Raw genomic sequence first — 19,160 nt, forward strand, 5'->3', positions numbered from 1 at the left:
TCCTTGTAAAATAGATGTCTCAGCTGAGATCCTTTAAAGAGGGGTTCAGCCTTTTCTGTCAGCAAGCAAGGGAGCCTGGAGCACTGTTAGACATCTAATTTTTAGGGATTGGTGGGTGTTTATGCACTTCATAAAGTCTCCTTATATCCTGTACGCTTTTTATCTGGAGCTGCTGTCAGCCTTAAGTGAAACTCCCCCGAAAGACACAAGAAGCAAAACCAGCACAACACAAAAGAAGAGAAACCAGAACCTCCTTGGATGTGAGGTGTGAAGATGGCAGCTTGGGCCATGATCCAAGGAAGTCAGCAGCAAGTCCTTCAACTGACAGCTTTTTCCATCCAAATGCACTGGCTCAGTATAAACCCCATGAAAACCACAAAAGCTGTTGTTTCTGTGCACCTAGGATCTGAGCTACTAAAGCCCAGTAGGGAGGAGGAGGAAGAAAAGATTGAGGGAGCTAGAAAACCCTCTGAGAGAGCTTGTGTAGGACAGATAAAGCTCATCTGAGTGGCAGCATCCACTTGTCCCCACCACAGGATGTCCTATTGCTCTGCTGGAGCATGTGGATGATGAACAGGCTGCACTGGAGATTTTCCCTTGTGCAGAATTTGACTTCTCACTTGTTTCAGGAGAAGGCTGAAGCCTCATTTATGCAAAGGTGTAGCCTTAACAATAAGAAATCATCCCTCTCTGGCTGCAGAACGAGGTGTGAATGTGACTGCAGAACAGCAAATCTCTGCAGCGCTTCTACGCTGGCAGAAGATTCCAAAGAACCATGGAATGGCTTGGGTTGGAAGAGACCTTAAAGAATTCATGGACAACCCTTCTGGTCTGACCCAGCTCAGCCCTTCAGAAGGATGGCTTTCCAGAAAGCAATAAAGTGTTTGAAACCATGTTTTATTACAGAATCTGTAGGCATGGAGACATAAATCTTCACAGACTCTTCTCATTACTGCCCAGATCAGATAACTGTCAATGCTCTGCTACCCAACATCACCTTGAATGCAACATATGTGCTCCCAAGAAATGCCATGAGGAAGTTCACCTAACAGGGCACTGGGTGGCACTGGAAGAGACATTGCAAAGCTGTTTCCTGCCAGCTTCACAGTGATCCTTCCAGATAGGCAGAAGACATCACGCTAGCTTGGAATGGCAACAACCTCAGGAGACTCAAGGTGAGAGCCACAGGACCATGTGCGTGGCTGTAGGGTCTCTGTAATGACCACACCGTGGGTCACACTAATGGTGTGCTGTGACCACGTGGCCCCATTGCAATAATGTCCCTTCATGGGAATGGGCACCTCTCACAAGATACAAAACTGCAGAAACCTCTTGCTAAGGACACTTTCTACTGATGTGCTCCACACATCAGACTCCACCACGATCTTTGGTGAGGCTGTCCCTACTGGGAATGCACACAGCTGGTGATATTAAACCTCTTTATAGTGTCACATCTTGGACACAAAAGAGCTGGGTGAGCAATCATATCCTATCTGGGCCTTGCCATAGAGAGTACAGCATGCTGCTGGTGCTTAGTAGCAGTAAAAGCAACCTTTCATCCAGCTTGGAGGAAGAGCTTCCAGCTTCATCACAGTCTCAGTATCTGCCTCTTTTTGCTCCCCATTTTCTCTTTCCAAAGTTGGCACCTGAAAGTTTTCTCTGCATTAATTCCAGACATTGTGTAAACAGTGTGCTTAGATTTCCTTAAATGAGGCTGTTTCAGCCCCGGCTTTCCTCCCAAGTAGATTTCCTGTCTCATAAATTCAAGACATGAACAGTTTAGTTTTGCTAGGAAGGTGGAATCTCAAACTGATCCTCCCTTTGGGATGACCTGGAAGACAAAAGGACAAATGGCATGGCAGAGGGCCTGAGGTTTTCTGGTCACTGGCTGAAAGAGGGGAGCCATCCTGCCACGTGCTGTTCAGGAGGTAGTGCCAGTGGTCCAAGAGACTGTTACTATTTGCCATAAATAATCTGCAAGTTTTGAAATCTACCAATTTCTTGGCATATTTTTTTTCTTCATAACTCCAGAAGACGGAGAACAATCTTTTCTTACTGAGCAGATCACTGGCATTTTCATTGGAGAAGCAAGGGATTACTGTTTTCTCACGTATCCAGATCCTCAAAATATTTGTGACTCCTTAGAAAGACACATGCATATCAAGTGTTCACAGACATTCTTTGTGCAAGGCAAGCGGAGGAAGTCCTAGAAGAAAAAGAGCTTTTCCTCTCAGCTGCTACTCTCTGGGACTTCAGATAATTCCTCTGGCAGCAACGTGAACCCCCAACCACAATGCAAGTGTGGGTTTTGCTACTGCTGCTGAAGGATCTCACACACTCTGGTGTCAGAAGAAGGGTCTTTACCAGAGCATTTGGGTAGGTTTTCACCAAAGCAGTCTCTTGTCTGGGAATGACATGATCACCCTCAGTTCTGAAGGCACTGGGCTCGCTTTGCCTTCCAGCTTATGGAGAGGGCACACAGTACAAAGGGACCACAAGCTTCACATTCGGACTATAAATGAGGGTTTTGCTGCTTTGGCTGTGTTGAACAAGACTCTCCTACTTCTCCATTTCCTCTGCCAGCAAACTTCTGACAACTAAATTGAGCACAAAACAGCCATGCCAGCTTGTACTTCTCTAGGAGGTTGAATGGTACAGGAAGGATTAAAGAAGAGAAGCAGCTTTTCACTCCCATCTCTGGTTCTAGGAAAACTTAATCAATGGCTGGGCATTGCACCCCCGAAACTGCCTCCTGCATGACAGCAGGAGAATGGTTCACTGTCTCCTCTCATTTCCTCCTTGACCAGCTCTCCCAGACCACTTTGTCCCCCTCTTGACAGCTTTAGCAGTGGTGAATGATTTTGTGGACCATGGACAAAGCCCTCCCTCTTGCTCCCTTCCAGGGACAGAGCCAAGCAACTGGCAGGTGCTGGGCAGGGGCAGTGCCCAGGGCTGCTGTCTGGCTGTACAAACCAGGGGCTTTCCTGTAAGTGTGTGGATGGCTTAAAGCCCTGTTGAAAACTCACCAGATAATCTCTTCTTTCATGTTTTCCCTCTGTATTCATCCCCAGACACTCCCCCAGCCATTGCCATCTCAGGGCGCCTGGTAGTCATAGAGTCACAGAATGGTTTTTGATGGGATGTTAAAGATCATCCAGTGCCAACCCCCTCTGCTGTGGACAGGGACACCTTTCACTAGACCAGATTGCTCAAGGCCCTGTTCAACCTGGCCTTGAACCCTCCCAGTGATAGGGCATCCACAGCTTCTCTGGGCAACCTGTACTGGTGTCTCATCACCCTCACAGGAAAGAACTTCTTCTTAATATCTAATCTAAACTGCCCTCTGTCAGCTTGGGTCCATTCCCTCTTGTTCTGTCACTACATGTTCCTGTCCCAAGTTCCTCTCCAGCTCTGTTGCAGCCCATTTATGTACTGGAACATGCTCTAAGCTCTCCCTGGAGCCTTCTCCAGGCTGAACAATCCCAGCTCTCCCAGCCAGTCTCTAAAGAAGAAGTGCTCCAGACCTCTGAGCATCCTCATGGCACAGCATCCCTGCACAGTTCCTTCCTTTTTTTGTGTGCTCAGACTGTTCCTGCAGGAGACCCTTCTGGTGTACAGTGCTCTCTTCACTCTTAACTAAGGCACACACTGTGTGTTTAACTTAATTTAACTAGCTCAGTCTATAAGTTCTCTGTTTAATTTAGTACTGCTCTGTTCTTTTGGGGCATAGAGTGCAGTCAACTGTCCTGTCCTGCACCAGTTATTCATTCCAAGGGGATTTCACTGTGCAGGGAACACTGAGGGATGCTCAGCTCTCCGAGCTAGGAGCACTTCCATTGGGCACAGACACTCCTCCACTGCTCCTATGCCCTTGTCAGGTCACTTTGTCCAAACAGTAATTCCTGCCTTTGGTTCAGACTGTCCTTTTCTTCTTGGGAAGAAACCAACAGGGACTCCAGGCAGAAAATAAATCTCTCTCTTGTGTTTTTCTACTATAGTGGTGCTTTAGAACCAAGCCAAATTGTACAGCAGAGAACAAAACATGACAAGAAAGAAGATAACGACAAAATAGCTCACAGCCAAACGAGCTTGTTTTGGGGCTGCCACAGAGAAGGACCATCCATCAGAGACCTCAAAAGCTTTAAGTCCTGTTTTATGAGACTGGCAGGGAGCTAGAAAGAAAGGAGCAAGGTGATAGAAAAGATGCCTAAGAAATTGTCCTTTCTCAGCCTCTGACCCCCCCCCCCCCCCCCCCCCCCCGCAGTGGATGTTGTTCTCTGGGTGATGTATTCATCCACCCAGGAGGAAAGGTAATGGGACTCCTCATCATAAGAGAGAGAATAAGTGGCAGAAGAGCTTCAATTCCTTGTCTTGAGATTTCCATCGTGGCTCAGGACAAAACTTCCCCAAGAAAACCCTTCAAATAAACACTTCCTGAAAAAAGCAACAAAGGTAAAAGGATAAATTTTTAGTTATATAGGACCCATTGTTCAGTCCAAAACTCAATCACAGCGTTTTCCTTTTTTTTTCCAAAAGAGGTCTCAGTGTCTACTTGAAACTCTGCCCACACTGAAAGGTCTGATCCCTTCAAACACACGGAGAAACTACCCTAAAGAACAGAGACGCTGCACTGGAAATACAGCCAAACTCTGTGACCTGAAGGTATATTTTGTATATAGAGATCCTTTTCTCTACATACACGTGATTTTATAAATGGGCTTAGGTACGATATAACTTAGGAGAAAACTGTGTGGATGTGACATTGGAAGGGGGAGCAAGAGGAAGACAATTACCCTCTCCAAAATGGGTTTCAGTCTACGGTCAATAATATCAATAATCCTTTAATTACAGCTCAGATCTGAGGACTCCACTGAATTACCCCAGCACAAGCAGAAGACAATCTCTGCCTTAGAGATCTTGGAATCCAGAAAGTATGCTGCTGGCCAAGCCTAGAGAGCACAAATGTGAATTTGGGGAGACCATGGGAATCCTGAATAAAAGCAAGGTTCTTACATGAAATATAAAATTATTCTGTGAGGTGCAGACTGTGAAGGGAAAGAAATGTAACCTTAACACAAGCCACAGACATTTGAAGAGCTGCTGCCATTGAGCCAAAATCTGCAGTTTGCTAAGCAAAGTCCATTTGTCATACATTCAAAAAGAGAAAGTGAGGTATGGAGGAAACCCAAACAGCAATTAGACGGGAAAAACAAGTTTTCTGAGAGGTAAATAAATTCCTGTGTGTGAGATGTGGTTGAGGGAGAGCGGTGAAACGTTGTCCAGTGTTTGGTGAAGTATTCTGTAAGGGCAGAAGAAAATGTTGTTTTTCCAGAGATATGTGGGACACCTTAAAACCAACAGTGCCCACATTTTGAGGAACAGAAAGGCACCAACACAGATCCCCTTGTAGGCAGAATAACTGCCTGGCAATGTGTTTAAAACCTGCAAATATGGTCCAGCATTGATGGAGGAGATGTGGGCTTTAAAATGGATCCTGGAGCATGTTATGCTGGTATTTTGACTCAAATATGCAACAATATGAAGAGAAACTGGATAAAAGTAGAATTCATTTTATAGTATTAGCATAAAAGACCAATTCAAATGCAAGTAATAATTATGATTTATTTTAACCTATCCTGTCATTCTCCCAGTAAGATGGGCAGGTAAATTATCTGGTGGCCAGATCCAGTTACCACTGGAATCAGTAGTAAAGACACCATTTAACTCTGAGGCTGGGAACATTAATCCCAAATTCTTCTATTAAAACCTAGTCTAGACAGGTAACTGCTTGCAAGTCTTGAAAAGACAGCAGGGAGAGCCCTCAAAAGGATGTCTAAATCCCCACAAGTTAGCACAGAGCACTCTGCTTTCAGACAGAAGAAGAAGTGATTCCTTAAGACAATACAGAGAGGAAAATCCTCTATGGATTTTACACACAGTGTGAGAACTGGATCAAATCATACATAACATTTGGGCACTGTCACAGAGCAGCCTGCAGGTCATGGAAATTCCACAGCTGCAACTGAAGAGCCATCACAGCATTAGTGGACACTGAGGCACCACTGAAATAAACCACACAACAGGAGAGATGTTCAGGAAAACAGCAAAATGTTCAAACCAAAAATATTCTCTAACACCCAGGATGAGCATTCCCGCAAACACAGTTGCATGAGTCATGCTTTAAGTGAATGATTTTTAATGAAAGTATAATGGGAAGGTGAGGGGCTACACTGATACTCATTTTGGCCCTTAAAGTTTGGTCCATACAGACTCCAGCCTTGTCCAGCCAATATCTGGAGTCTCTCGAGCCTCCTGTGGGTGTTGGGGTGTGCAAAATCCATGCTGGACATCCTCTCCCCTTTGGCTGTGAGCTCTGTGCTTGCTCTCTGCACAGCTCAGTGAATCTCCTTCTCACCATAAGGATGTTGCAAAAGGGAATGAAAGCTAAAAGCAAGTATTTTGGAGAGCAAGAGACACCAGACCCACTGGTCATTAACAAATTCAACAGATTGCTTCTAAACTGAGCTTTCAAGGATCTTGAGTTCAAGTTTTGACACTATAGCAAAGGGTACAGTGGTCTCTCGTGAGATGCTGTGAGATTTCTGGGCATGTCAAAATTGTGCAGTAAAACTCTGATGGTCTGACAAACTGTGCACAATATTTCAGAATTTAGAGATGCAAATGGATGAGCAAGGCACATAATGGAATTTGCAGAATTGCTTTTCTCTGTCTTTGGGTACTCTGCTGTAAAACTGGCTTTGAATCTCTAAAGCAACTTCGGGAAAAGGACTAATTTTATAAGGGAGATAAATCCAATCAGCTATCTGAGCATCTAATGACCCTCGTACCCAACCAGTTTAGCAATATTATTGTTTAATTATACCCAACAGCACAGAAGAGAGACACATCTCTGATGGGTGAGGAACTGCATGCAGATTTACAGAAAACCAGTCAGCTGCACTTGAAGTTACAGAACAGAAAACAATCCAGTTGGAGAATAGAAGAAACTGGAAATGAACTGTGCCAGGGTTGAAGAGAAGGTGCCAACCAATGTATTTGTCTTCACTTTTGCCAGTACACACAATGGAGAAATGAGTAAAGCTTCAGTGTTAATCTGAGACTGCAGTGTGAGAAAGTTTCCATTTCAAGCATAAAAACCCCAACCTTCTTGTTTTTTTCCGCTAGACTATGATCCTGAAGTTGCCAAAATACCCTTTCTCCATTTCCTGAACAGATGAGGTGCCATGGTAGATGGAGAAGGAGTGTAGAACCTTAGCATCCAGGAAAGAAAGGGCTGAGCACAACATTTATAAAGCACATGTGTTTATGTCAGTTTCATGTGCTTATTCAAGTAGGAAGCCAATGGCAATTGTATGCAAATGACCAAAACAAGAGCAGAAGTGAGGTATCCTGTGAGGATTTAAAATCTGGAAAAGGGCAGTGTGATATTCAGCAGAGGCCAGCTCAGTCGAGAACTTATTTCTCAGGAAGGCTTTGTAGCCCACACTGAACTTGAAGCTGTATTTCTCAGAGGGATGATGGTGCCTGGGCAAGATAATTCAGATATGCTGCCAGTGCCAGTGAAAGCTGGAAGCACAGCATTGAAGGTGAACTGAAATGAAGATCTTGGTTGACTCTGAGTTCGTCATGTCTGTAACCCACATGCCTACCTGGATTTGGCAAAAGAATGGCCAAAATGGCCCAAAACATATTCATATGCTGATGGGTACAAAGGAAGGTGCACGTGCCTATCGCTGTGCTGATAGGGGAATGATTTTGCAGATGAAATGGATGCAGCACTGCAGAGGGGATCAAGGGCATGCTGGGGTTGGTCTGGAGCATTTCAAAATGCTGGACAGGTTCAGAGCTGAACCATAAGAGCAATGAAGACCCTTCTGTCCTTTGCTGAACACATCTCAACATTACTGGTGGTGCTGAATCCTTTCCATGGCTCCTGTAACAGGCAGGAAGCCACACGACAGGACTGGCAAGTGATATCTGCTCTAAGTAGCCTCAAGAGCTTTTTTCAGGAGACATGCTGCAGGAAATCTGGGAATTATGAAGGCACAAGGATTTTGCCCTGAGTCTGGAAAAATGGCTCCTGGTCTTGAAGGACGCAAGGAAGGGTCACAATCCCACGGGCTAGCTGGCTAAACAAAGGGCTGATCGCTTTTCCTGCTGGCACACAGTGATGATTGCACGGTAGCATTAGCTCTGTGGCCACTGACCACCCTGTTTTTTGAGAGAAGGCCCAAGTATCAGTGGTGAAGGGCTAAGCTGGGAGCCCAGTGTCCCTCTCTGCACAGTGCTGGTGTAGTAGGCAGTATTAGCAGAGTAAGAACCCTGCAGCCTGATGGGATCACTTACATATCAATTACCACGAGGCAGCAGGGTATTATTTATACAATAAGTGCTATACAAAACAGCAGGGCAATATTTAGAGGGCAAATACTATGGACAGGAAAGCTGCAATTTGTTCTGCAGCAGCCGGATGTTCTGTGCACTCCAAAGTGCCAGGCAGGATGAGGGTGATGCTTACATGCCAACTCCTGTAGGAGGACAGGTTATTATTTAAACCCCAGATACAATGATAGGGAAAGAGTATTACTTACTAACCAGGCCGAATGCAATAGCAGCAGTGGCAGTAACTGCATGGTGTAATTTACAACAGAGGAAAAGACATCATTTGCAGACCAGCTATTACAGAATGGGAGGGTGTTTGTTGTGGTACAGCACTGAAGTATTACTTTGAAGCTGAGCACTATAGAGGTACAGGGTATTATTTATACACCCAACACCAGAGAAACTATTTTTTTGGGGTAAGTAACAGTGACAGTTAGTCATTTATATGAAAGCCATTCTGTAATTTCCAATATGTAACCTACATGATTATTTCAACCTTGAAACTGTGGTACAGATGATGTAATGTTAATTGTACTGAGATCTACAGCTGCTCTACCACAGGGCTGCTAAACTGGAATAATCTTCTGAAGTCAGTAGATTTATGCCAGCAAAACTACTGAATCTGCCCTGCCCTGTGCAAAGCCTGTGGTGCCTGGGGATTTCCAGGGGTGCTTATCCCTGACCCTGTGCAGGATCCCAGCAGGAGCTGCAGGTTTTGCTGTGGATTACAGGTTATTCAATCACCAGCTCAGCGACTGCTCTCTCAGCAGAGGTGCAAATGATGGATGGGACCTCCAGCTGGGAGGGATCAGTAACATTTTCATCTGTTTATCAGCTGCTGGCCTTTGCATTTTTTTCACACACCTTTCTCATCCAGTCTGTGATCTAACCTCAGGCAGGAGATGTTCCTTGGTTATTTCCTTTTAGTTTTCCCTACAGATTTTTGTGTCCTGTCGAATTATTCCTGTTAAGTCAAACCCATATGTCTGCAGCCACAACAAACGATTCCTTTTGTCTTTCAGTGGTTGTCTACACTACTAAATAAACAAATAATAAAGTGTTCTGCCAAGTCTTCTGCCCACTGCTAACCAAGGGCATTGGAGAAGCCAAAGACACATGGAAATTGCCAGACCAGATGAAACCAATGGTGTGTTCAGACCAGTATCCTGCCTTAGACAAGACCTATATTACCAGCTTCAGAGCAAAGTTCTCATCATCGAAAAATAGGGAGAAAATTGCTGAGGAGGAAGTTTCTTTTTAACACGAGGCATTCAGTGGTTGCCTTCTGCCTTGAAGCATGAGTATTTACATTCCATATTCTCCCACTAATGTACACTAGGTCTATTTGGCATGGCTTAATAGGCAATTTTACCCCTCAGGCCTAACCTGTGAGCACCACCCTGCCAGAAGAAATTTGCTGTCCTGATCACTTCATCCCCATGATACGAGGTGGTTGCTCCTGCAGATGCCCTTTTGTCTTGTGCCACTTGATACGGCCCCTGTTGAAGTGAGTCCCTTTCCTCCAGGACCTGCCCTACCCTCTGCTGGCACAGAGGAAGGCGGGGTTCAGCTCCCCCACAGCAAGGTGTGTCAGGAGATCCCTGGCTCCCAGGTGGTTCCCTGATAACACGCTGGCAACCAGGACTATCCATGTGTTCAAGGCTCGTGTGGTGCCTCACTAATATCATAGCAAGCACATCTTCCAGGTCAAGCTGTCCAGACCTGCCTCTCCTGGGACATCCCATAACCCAAATTCTTCACTGCCATCACTGCTCCTTTCCATTATAAGCCCCCAAGCAATTAGGACATAGTGACAACCTGGCAGGAACTGAGCAATGAGGTAGGACTATTCACTCACCTGAGTTAATTTTGGGTCTTGCCCAAAGTTCTCCCTACTTCAACTGCCCCAAGTGTCCTCTGGCTTGCTCTATAAACTGGCTTTTATGGAAAAGCCATGAGTTGCTATGCCTTGGTTGACGTAAGGAAAAACTACAAGGGTGAAAACCCAGAGGATTATGCTTGTCAAAGATCTCCCATTTCCCTACCTTCATCTCTTGCTCCCTTCTCTCAGCAGGACTCTTTCTGTGGCTGTCCTCCTGTCCAGCTCCCCTGCACAGCAAGGTTTCCCCTTCAGCCAGCCTCAGGCACTGGCAGAACCAGTTTCCAGAACAGAAACCCACAGGCAAAGCCAGCTTCCAGGCTACCTCCATGCAGCACATACAGCAGGAATGGGGTCCTGGTGGCTTCTGGACCTTGCTATGTGACCACCATGCTCAAGGCACAGCATCTCCCTTATCCTTGCTTGGTCACAACAGCAGTGACACGGCTCCAGCTGCCTCCATCAACGTGCTGGAGCCTTTGGGAGAATTAGATCACTACAGCCGATGGCACAGCAGTTGGGCTTGTAAAGCAGGGGAAGGAAGTGGGAGCAAGGCGGTCCACGGGGCTGCTACTTAACACCTCAGGGCATTTCGACAGCTGAAGCACACGGAGGGTCTTGGGGTGTGCAAGTGGAATGATTCTGGTACTTCTCATCCTTCCCCCACCCTTCTGCTCTCTGGTCTGTATGGAGCAATCGTTGGGGAGGGAGAACGTCATGCGAGGGAGATGTGGAAATTTTTCTTAAAAAAGGGAAGTCCAATGAAAAGCACACGAAGGAAAAAAAAAATCTCGGTGTGAAGCGTCTCAAAAAAGGCTGCGCGGGTAGCGCGACAAAACCCCCTGCCTATTCATCAGGCCAACAAAAAGCTTCTTTAGATTTATACTGTGAGCCCATTGAGAGGGAGGGGAGGGAGGCAGCGCTCACACACCGCCCTTGTGCACACAGCAGAGCCCGCAGCCCTGCCCCGCACACACAGGCTGGGCTGTTCTGCCCGCTCACAAGGAAGCTCTGAGTTTTTAAAAGTAAACTGTAAGGTTTCCGTTGTTGCACTGGGCTCAAGTACTTTTTTTTTTTTTTTTTTAAATATATAACAGCTCCCTCTCTTTGCTGTCCCTCTCTCTCCTGCACTCTTTACACAGCCCCGGCTGCTCTGGGCTGCTCGGCAGCCGTCGTGCGCTGGCTCCCTATGTGGTCCAGACCCGCTATGAACACGGCTTTTGTTGCTGCTGCTGGGAAGCTGCCTGAGAGCGGCACACACAGCCCGGCTTGTTCCACACGTGGAGGCTGCAGAGGGCTCGGGAAGCGGGGGGGAAAAAAGGAGGAGGAGGAGGAGGAGGAGGAGGAGGAGGAGGAGGAGGAGGCGGAGGAGAGCAACTCGCGTTAGGTTGTCTTGTGGTAGAGCAGCCATCCCACCACTGGCAAGGGAAGGGGGAAGCAAGGAGACGGAGGCGGGTGGTGGTGGAAAAGATGCCTCAGGCAGCTAAGAAAGGTCCCGTTGATTTTAAAATGGGACCAGCTGGCTCTCCACCGGCCCACGTTGCCGACGGGTGTAAGTCAGCACGGGAAGGCAGTGAAGTCACCGGGTCTGTGCAACTTATGTTTGCAGAGGATCTGCCCCGGAGAGGGAAGAGGAGAGTAAAGACCAATAACGGAGTGGACTTTGGAGTTCCAGTGTTCCTAATCATTATGTCCATCCCTGGGTGATACCAGAGCACTGAACAACAATCTGATCTTTTTTCATTCGTTTCTGTCTTTTAAGTGATACCATCCATCCTCTTTTCCTCTAAACCTCTTAATATTCCTCACTTATTGGGGAGTATTTTATAGCAATGAGCTTGCAAAAGAGCTCAAAACCAAAGAGTTTGCTCTGATGGAATCTAAGTCTGCTGAATTTTGTTTAGTGTCCTCTTTTCCTTAGCAAGTTTTCCCTCCGCCTCTTTCACACCCTCAATTTCCTATCCTGTCGGCTCTCTTTGCCCATCCATCCTCCAGCCCCCGTGCTGCTGTCAAATCTGGCTACTGTACACGGAGGTGATTATATGAAACATTAAACAGCAGTTCAAGCGGAACAGATGGAGCTTCCCCCCAAAGACTGCTCAGGCTGCAGAAAGAGCTCAGTCTCTGTCCTGCCCAGTGATGGTGGGAGGTGATGCCTCCCCTTTTCCATTCTGACAACAACTTGAAACATCTCAGAAAGGGGCAGCGTCCCCTTTGACCTGTCAGGCAGATACAGTCCCTTCAAAACAGCAGGAAAATATAACATCAAACAACCAAAGCAAAGAAAGAAATAGTTCAGCTTCCAATAGTGCCTTTGCAGGATTTGAAACCCCATGAAATTCAGTCCCCAAACCACTGGCCCCTCTGCCCAGCCGACATCCTTTACCAGGAGCTTGTAGATGAAAACCAAAGTAGTGAGGAATGCTAAGAAATTCCTCTCTCCCAACTATTTCGTTGTGGGATGTTTTCCCCTTTCCACATCTGGCAAAGCTATTTTAGAAACCAAGGGAAGCTTTTCAAACTGACGTTTTTTGGCTAAACAACTCAAAAGGGAAAGGTTAAAATGTACTCTTTCTTCTGTGTGCAGAGCACTACTGAGCACAGGATTTAAATGAAAGGTCTTAAAGAGCAGTAAATGAGTGGAAATAAGTAACTTCTGACAGAGATTCTGACAAATAAAACCTTTTTTTGCTCGCTCTACTTCTGGAGAAGAGCTCAGCTCCCTGAAAACTATTGCTAAAAATACGCTTCATCTGTGAATGGATTCGGAAAACGGGCAGGTACTGAGGAACGCCCGGAGCAGCTCACTGGAAGTAACCCAGGGGACTCTGCCAGCCGCCAGTCCCTGACATTCTCACACAAGGGGAGAGCTGTCAAACCCTCGGGCATCTCGGTTCTTTTCACTCTTTCTGAATTTGTCAGCCCCTCCAGAGCTTAACACCCCTCCAGCTCAGGGGTCACCCTCTGCCTGCGCTGTGGCAGAGCAATGACACTGAGCAAAGCCACGACCACAGGAAACCCCGGCACTGGTTGGGACACTTGCAACAAATCAGCAGGACAGCAGCCACCATCCCCAGAGCTCGGGAACAGGATCAGACACATCACCTGAGCTCCAGCGGCAGCTGGAATCCATCACAAACACACACCCATGGGTCGGAGGGTCTGTTGGGGAGGGAGAATGGGGATAACCCTGTCTGCTCTCCCACCTCGTGGTTCTGACTGTAGGATCTCTGACTCTGTCTTGCTTTCCCTCCCTTCCCCAAGCCAACTAACAAACTTGGCACACAGGTGTTCCCCCTGGCTATAGGTCTGCTCCCCACAACGGGTGGGATGCTGCTGAGGACCCTTTGTGCCGAGGTGAGGCACAGGCTCCCCTTCACAGCAGCGCTGCTTGCAGGAGGGAAAAGCTCTGGCTCAATCAGTTTTACAACTTTTCTCACATTTCTCTGCTGGTTGCTCACCAGGGAAACAACCAATCCACTGACTGAGAGCCTGCTTCTGTAGAGTAATTAGGAAAGTTAAGGAAAAGACACTAAAGAGAGAGAAGGGAGGAAAGTGCGATACGTTACCTTTAACAGTTCAGTGCAGTGCTTCCAGAATCTAAGTCCCATACACCTGGCAGAGAAACGAGGTCTTTTTCAGTGTTCAAGAAGTAAAGAGCTTGCCACTTCTTGCTGTTATTGTATGTCTTCTTCACAATCTCCAGATGAATTTTCCTGCGTTTTTGTTTGTTGGTTTTTTTTTTTCCTTCCCCGGTTTCCCAGAAGAAATCAAAATAAATTCCCTATGTGGTATTTCAGGTCCTTTCAGGCAGTGGCAGCAGCAGCAAGCTTGGAGAGTAAGTACTGTGTGTGAATGGCAAAAAAGAGAGAGAGGGTTTCAGACCACATTAGCTGCCACTGGCTGCAAAAGAGACCATCAAACTCCTGTCAGCCTCCTTAGATACCTCTTGAAGAGCTGGCATCTAAGTGTATTGGATCCTCCACTGGATTTTAGAGTAAAGGTAGGCAGGCATCCAGGGGGCAGGGGGAAATAGGAGGGCTTATGGACAGAAAAGGAAGCCCAGCCTCTTGGAAAGAAGGGGAAAAAAAAAAAAAAAAGCAACAAACCACCAAACCAAATACCCAACCCAGAAAAGAAAAGAAAGGGGAAAAAAAAAAAGCATTACCAAAAAAATACTGTAAATGGAGAAAGCCGAATGGGGAGTGGGGGGATTAAATTTAGCCCTCTGGTTTGGAAGCAAACTGGCTGGGGCACCACAAGTGGTTGAGAGAGAAGAAATAGTTTGTGCAATAAAAAGAGAACGTGGTTTATGCAAACTAAAATAAGATGAAGCTAATTAAGGAACCTGAGCAAAGTATTTGTGTCTGCAGTGCAGTCAATATCACTGCAGTCTGAGCAGAAAGGAGCAGATCCACAGGGAAGCCCAAAGACAGCAGCAAACAGGACAGTGTAGGGAACTCCTGCATGGCCCCACTTGCTGCTGAGGGAGGGAGGCAGGTGATGGAGGGAAGGAAGGGATGCTCTGCATTTGGAAAAGGGAAGCCCCTGGAGCATCAGTAACTGATAAGTGATATAACGGCAGACAAAGGAGGCATTTGGGACTGAGTTTGCTTAAAGGTTATTTGGGGTGAACTGGGGAGAAATGGAGAGCCTGTACACACCTACTAGTGGTGGAGGCTGAAGAGACTACCCCAGAACTGAGGAGGAATCCATAACTGAATCCTTGGCAGTAGTGAAGCTGTGAGAAAGTGCTGAGAGGACTGTAGTGTGTTTTCTTTTTTTTTTTTTTTTTTTTCTTTTTTGTCTTTTTTTTCCTGTGGAGTTGCTGGTACCTTTGAGAGGGATAAAAACTGTGATTTGAGAGGAGGGGATGGGTCTATGACTGCAGACCTACACCTTGGCTTGTGAAGGGGCCAGATGACAGCTGAGAGCAGGTGAGAAACCGCTGAGGTATTCACAGTTGAGAAAAGCACTTTTGTTTGAAAAATCTGTTATTTCTAACATGGAAGAGAGCACCACCAGCCTAAAGTAAAGGTAAAGTCTGAAACTGAGCACAGGGAGGTCCCCCTGTGCCCTCCTTGCACCCAAACCACATGGCTGCCTCAGTATCTCTCCTTCCACTTCTCTTTTAATATCATCTTTGATATCTGCACTTCCCTCTCTTTTCCCAACATCCTGCTTTGCTTTCTGGTTTATGATATAATAGCTTCTCCTCTCTCCATAAATTATTTTGGTCCCCATGCCTCATTTCAAAACTTGCTTCCTTGACTGCCTCACTCTTTAACCTGAGGCTCATAACCACCAGCCGTGCATCCATCATCCTGACAGGTAATGCTCCCAGACCACAAGAGCATGGATCCTCACTTCTTCCTGCAAGTACCTTATTCCATCTCAGAGATTCAATACCGAATATTGGTTGCAAATTTCCCTTTGGATTATCCCACCCCCCCCATTCCCCTTTTTTTCCCCCAGTAGTTCAGCGCTAGATATTAACTTCAAAACTTGCCACATGCCCATATGTTTGAAGTCAAAAGGGCAGCGAGGGAAAGCTTTGGAAAGGACATTGGAAAGGACAGTGTCTTTGCCATCTGAAACACTGCCTTTGATGCAGCCTGGCACACATGGTTGGGTCATACTGAGCTTCTTATCCACCAGCACCAAGTCCTGCTCCTCACTGAGGGTAAACTCAGTCTGTTCTCTGCCCTGCCTGTATCTGTGCTTGCTTCCCCCACCTCACTAGCCTGACAGTCTATACGAGTGCTGTCTGTTCATGTCAAATTTAATTCTCCACCTGATGAGATAAACCAGGGCCTTTAGCACTTACTCAAAGGGTATTGGATCCATCCCAGGGCTGCCACCACCTGCAGGTGTTGGGTGGGCTGGGACAGACAGGGCTGTGCTGGAGCATCACCTGCCTCACCCCCTCACTAGCTGGGGTGTCTCCTCATGGGCAGCATGGTGCAGCCATAGCAATGAAAGGAGACAGGTAAAACACGCTGCAGATAGGGCATGACAGCTCATGCTCTAGGCAGGACTCGGTATTTCCAGCTGGGTGTGAAAGACACATAGGATCTATAAAATGTGACCTGGCTGATTTTGCTCAGACTCACGTACGTGAGACGCTCCGAAACAGCTCATGCCTGACCACAGCCCTTTCTCCCCGTAACATAAAGATCTTTTGGGAAATGTACATGTTTAGTTGTTTTGCTGTGGAATAACTGAGCCCTCTGTACCCTCTGCTGCTGCCGTGGTTTGGCAAAGAAATCCTCATTTGAACCTTTGGTGAGCTTAAGCCAGGGAACAGAGAAAATTCCACTTCGGAGCTGACCAGCTAGGAAAATGTGATGCTCCACACAGAGTGGTTTCTTAGCAGCTTCAGGAAGGGGATAGAAACTGCTCAGTACCTGCTGGCTGTCCCAGTTTTTTGTCTGCATCAGGAACGATTGGAAAAACAGCTAAATATGTTCAGAGAAATTGTGATTCATAAACTGCTCTTGTGTTTGTTTGTTCCTTAAGCTGAGGAGTGGCCAGGTAAAAAAAAAAAGTCACATAGATGACTTTTGTTTTTTGTTTAAAGCAGGAAAGCAACAGTTCATGGCTCTTTGAAATACAGGTAACACATTGCAAAAGTGCTTGCAGTTAGGTAAGACTTTTACATGTCATTATAAATTCAAAGGAGGCTTGTGTCTATTCCCAGTGAAGTTTAGCCTTCAGGGAGCACGAATATTTGAACAGAGAACAAACCCTGTGGCCAAGGAAAAGCGGATAATAGCTTTTCTGTGAAAACTATTGAATATCCAGAATTTATATGGTGGAAGCAGTCACTGAATGAAAATGGCCAGAAAAGGGAAAAACACCAGACAGAAGAAGGTTGTGTCAATTAAGGTGATAGTTGAAGTTTTTCAAAAGCAATGAAAGGTGGGCTTGGGTGGCTTTTCAGCCAAGAGAGAGAAGGGAAAAAAAGAGAAATAGAACAATGGTAGAATAAAGAGTAAACCTTTCAAACCGCTTTCAAAAATTGTTTTAATTAAACCACTCATGGCTGTGAACGGCTGCTCCTTCCCTACAACTACCAGAGCTCACAGCTCTCAGCTTGGCTTACTCACAGAATGAAAAGGAGCGCATTGTGTTCCTAAAGCACTTACTATTTCTGGAATTATTGCATTCTATTAAAACCTAATTTGACATTTAAAGAAAACCACTGGGGACATGAGAAGGGGCTGTAGGATCCCAGCTGCTCTGTGCACAGGTAGCTCAGTGGGTGCACAATTTCAGTCTGTAAATAATTAATGCACAATTTCAGTCTGTGCACGATTTCAGTCTACGAACACTCATCAGGTTCTGAAGATTCAGGGTCAATCCAGGACCTTTGGGCTTGTGTCCAAAAAGTATTGTTCATGCTTTTACAGTCAGTTGTCTGACATTGCAACAGACACTTCTTGATCAGCTGTCACAATTTCCTTCAGTGATCAATATTTGAGCTCTCCCTGCCCTGTGGTGCTGCAGAAGCTCTGACACGACACTGAACTGAGGCACAGAGAAACAAAGTGCCTTGCTCAAGGCTATGGGTGAAGCCAGTGTTAGAGCCAGAACATTTGCATTCCCAGCCCTCTTCCCTCTTCTAAAGCCATCAAAGCCCTGCAGCAGTTCAGGAGTGTGTTTGCTGCTCTGCTAAGCTGTTTTTCTGGAGCAGTGATGGGCAGTGATGCTCTGTAAGGGTGAAGCTGCCACCTCAAAATGTCAGCTTTGACCCTCACATTTGGGTTCTGCATTTCTCCAAGCCAAGATGCCATGATGGGGAAAGCGTGGTGTAATACAGAAATGTCCCTGTCACAGCTTGGGTACTGGGTCCATGAGGGGAGTCATTGTGTGGTCTTACTTTGGAGTCCTGCTGGAGGGATGAAAAGAGACAGTGCTGACACTTCTCTAGCTAAAAATTAAGAGGGGCCTAAAATCTCCCAGGAAAGTCTTTGTCTACTGAAAGTTTATCCTGAAAGCACGGAAGGTGACTGAAAAGAAAAGAGTCAACATCTGGGGGTAAAAAGGACACAGAGGGACCTCCCCACCAAGCCCAGCACCTGCGCCCCTTTATTCCAGTGTGAATATCAGCCTTGTTGGTGCAGGTGGAAAACTCACCCCATATTTGAAAAGCCAACCCCATACACACACATCCACACACACACATCTTCTCCCAGCCCTGTTTGCATCCCGGATTGGAAACGGTGCCCTTCCTGAACCTCTTGTGCTGGACAAAGTACCTATTGAACCTGCAGTGGCCAGGAGGCTCCAGCTCCTGCTGAATGAGCTGCCTTCTGCTCACAGCCCATCCCAGCACTGGCAGACGTAAACAGCGGGGCTCGCCCCCACCCCGATATTGTGGCTTGTTCATCCCCTGACAAAAATAGAATCCAGGGCTGGCGGGTGGGATGGTGCACACAGACAGGGGTTTGTTTGGGAATGAATATTTTAAAAAATATTTTCTTCTTTTTGCTTCTCTTGTCCCCTTGGTGTTCTTCTGATTGCGCAACAGGGCTGTACCAAGGGAGCGGGGATGGACAGCTTCGGTCAAAAATTTGGCACTGGGCAACGCTGGATCACCAAGATGAGGCCTCTTATGCTTATCCTGGCTGCCCAGCACCTCGTCTCCATCCTTGGATGGCCAAAGGGAAGGTCTGGAGGTGATGGGCACCACCAGCTTAAAATATGTGGTGTCAAGTCTCACGCCAGCATTTGGGCTGGGGCTTGGCACACAGAGGGGATGGATGGTATCCTGGGGCTGCTCATCCCTCTGCACTTCTGGAGGGCTCCCCAGGGATGCTTGCTCTTCTGTTTTGAGGTGCAGGGATGGGCTGACATCTCCTAGGTGAGGGGAGAG

General features: G+C 46.6%; 1 protein-coding gene across 2 annotated transcripts in view; it reads right to left on the bottom strand.

Moving 5' to 3' along the window:
• The window catches only part of ACAN (aggrecan), a 46,862-nt gene extending 32,580 nt beyond the window's left edge, over positions 1 to 14,282 (bottom strand). The window contains exon 1 of one of the 2 annotated variants that reach the window (XM_048317600.1): positions 13,852 to 14,282. The gene's annotated coding sequence lies outside the window, so the exon portion shown is untranslated. The remainder of the gene's footprint in view (positions 1 to 13,851) is intronic. The other variant, XM_048317599.1, reaches the window with a different exon arrangement.
• Positions 14,283 to 19,160: the final 4,878 nt, after the last annotated feature.

Source organism: Corvus hawaiiensis, chromosome 13 (assembly GCF_020740725.1).
Source record: "Corvus hawaiiensis isolate bCorHaw1 chromosome 13, bCorHaw1.pri.cur, whole genome shotgun sequence".
Taxonomy (NCBI): domain Eukaryota; kingdom Metazoa; phylum Chordata; class Aves; order Passeriformes; family Corvidae; genus Corvus; species Corvus hawaiiensis.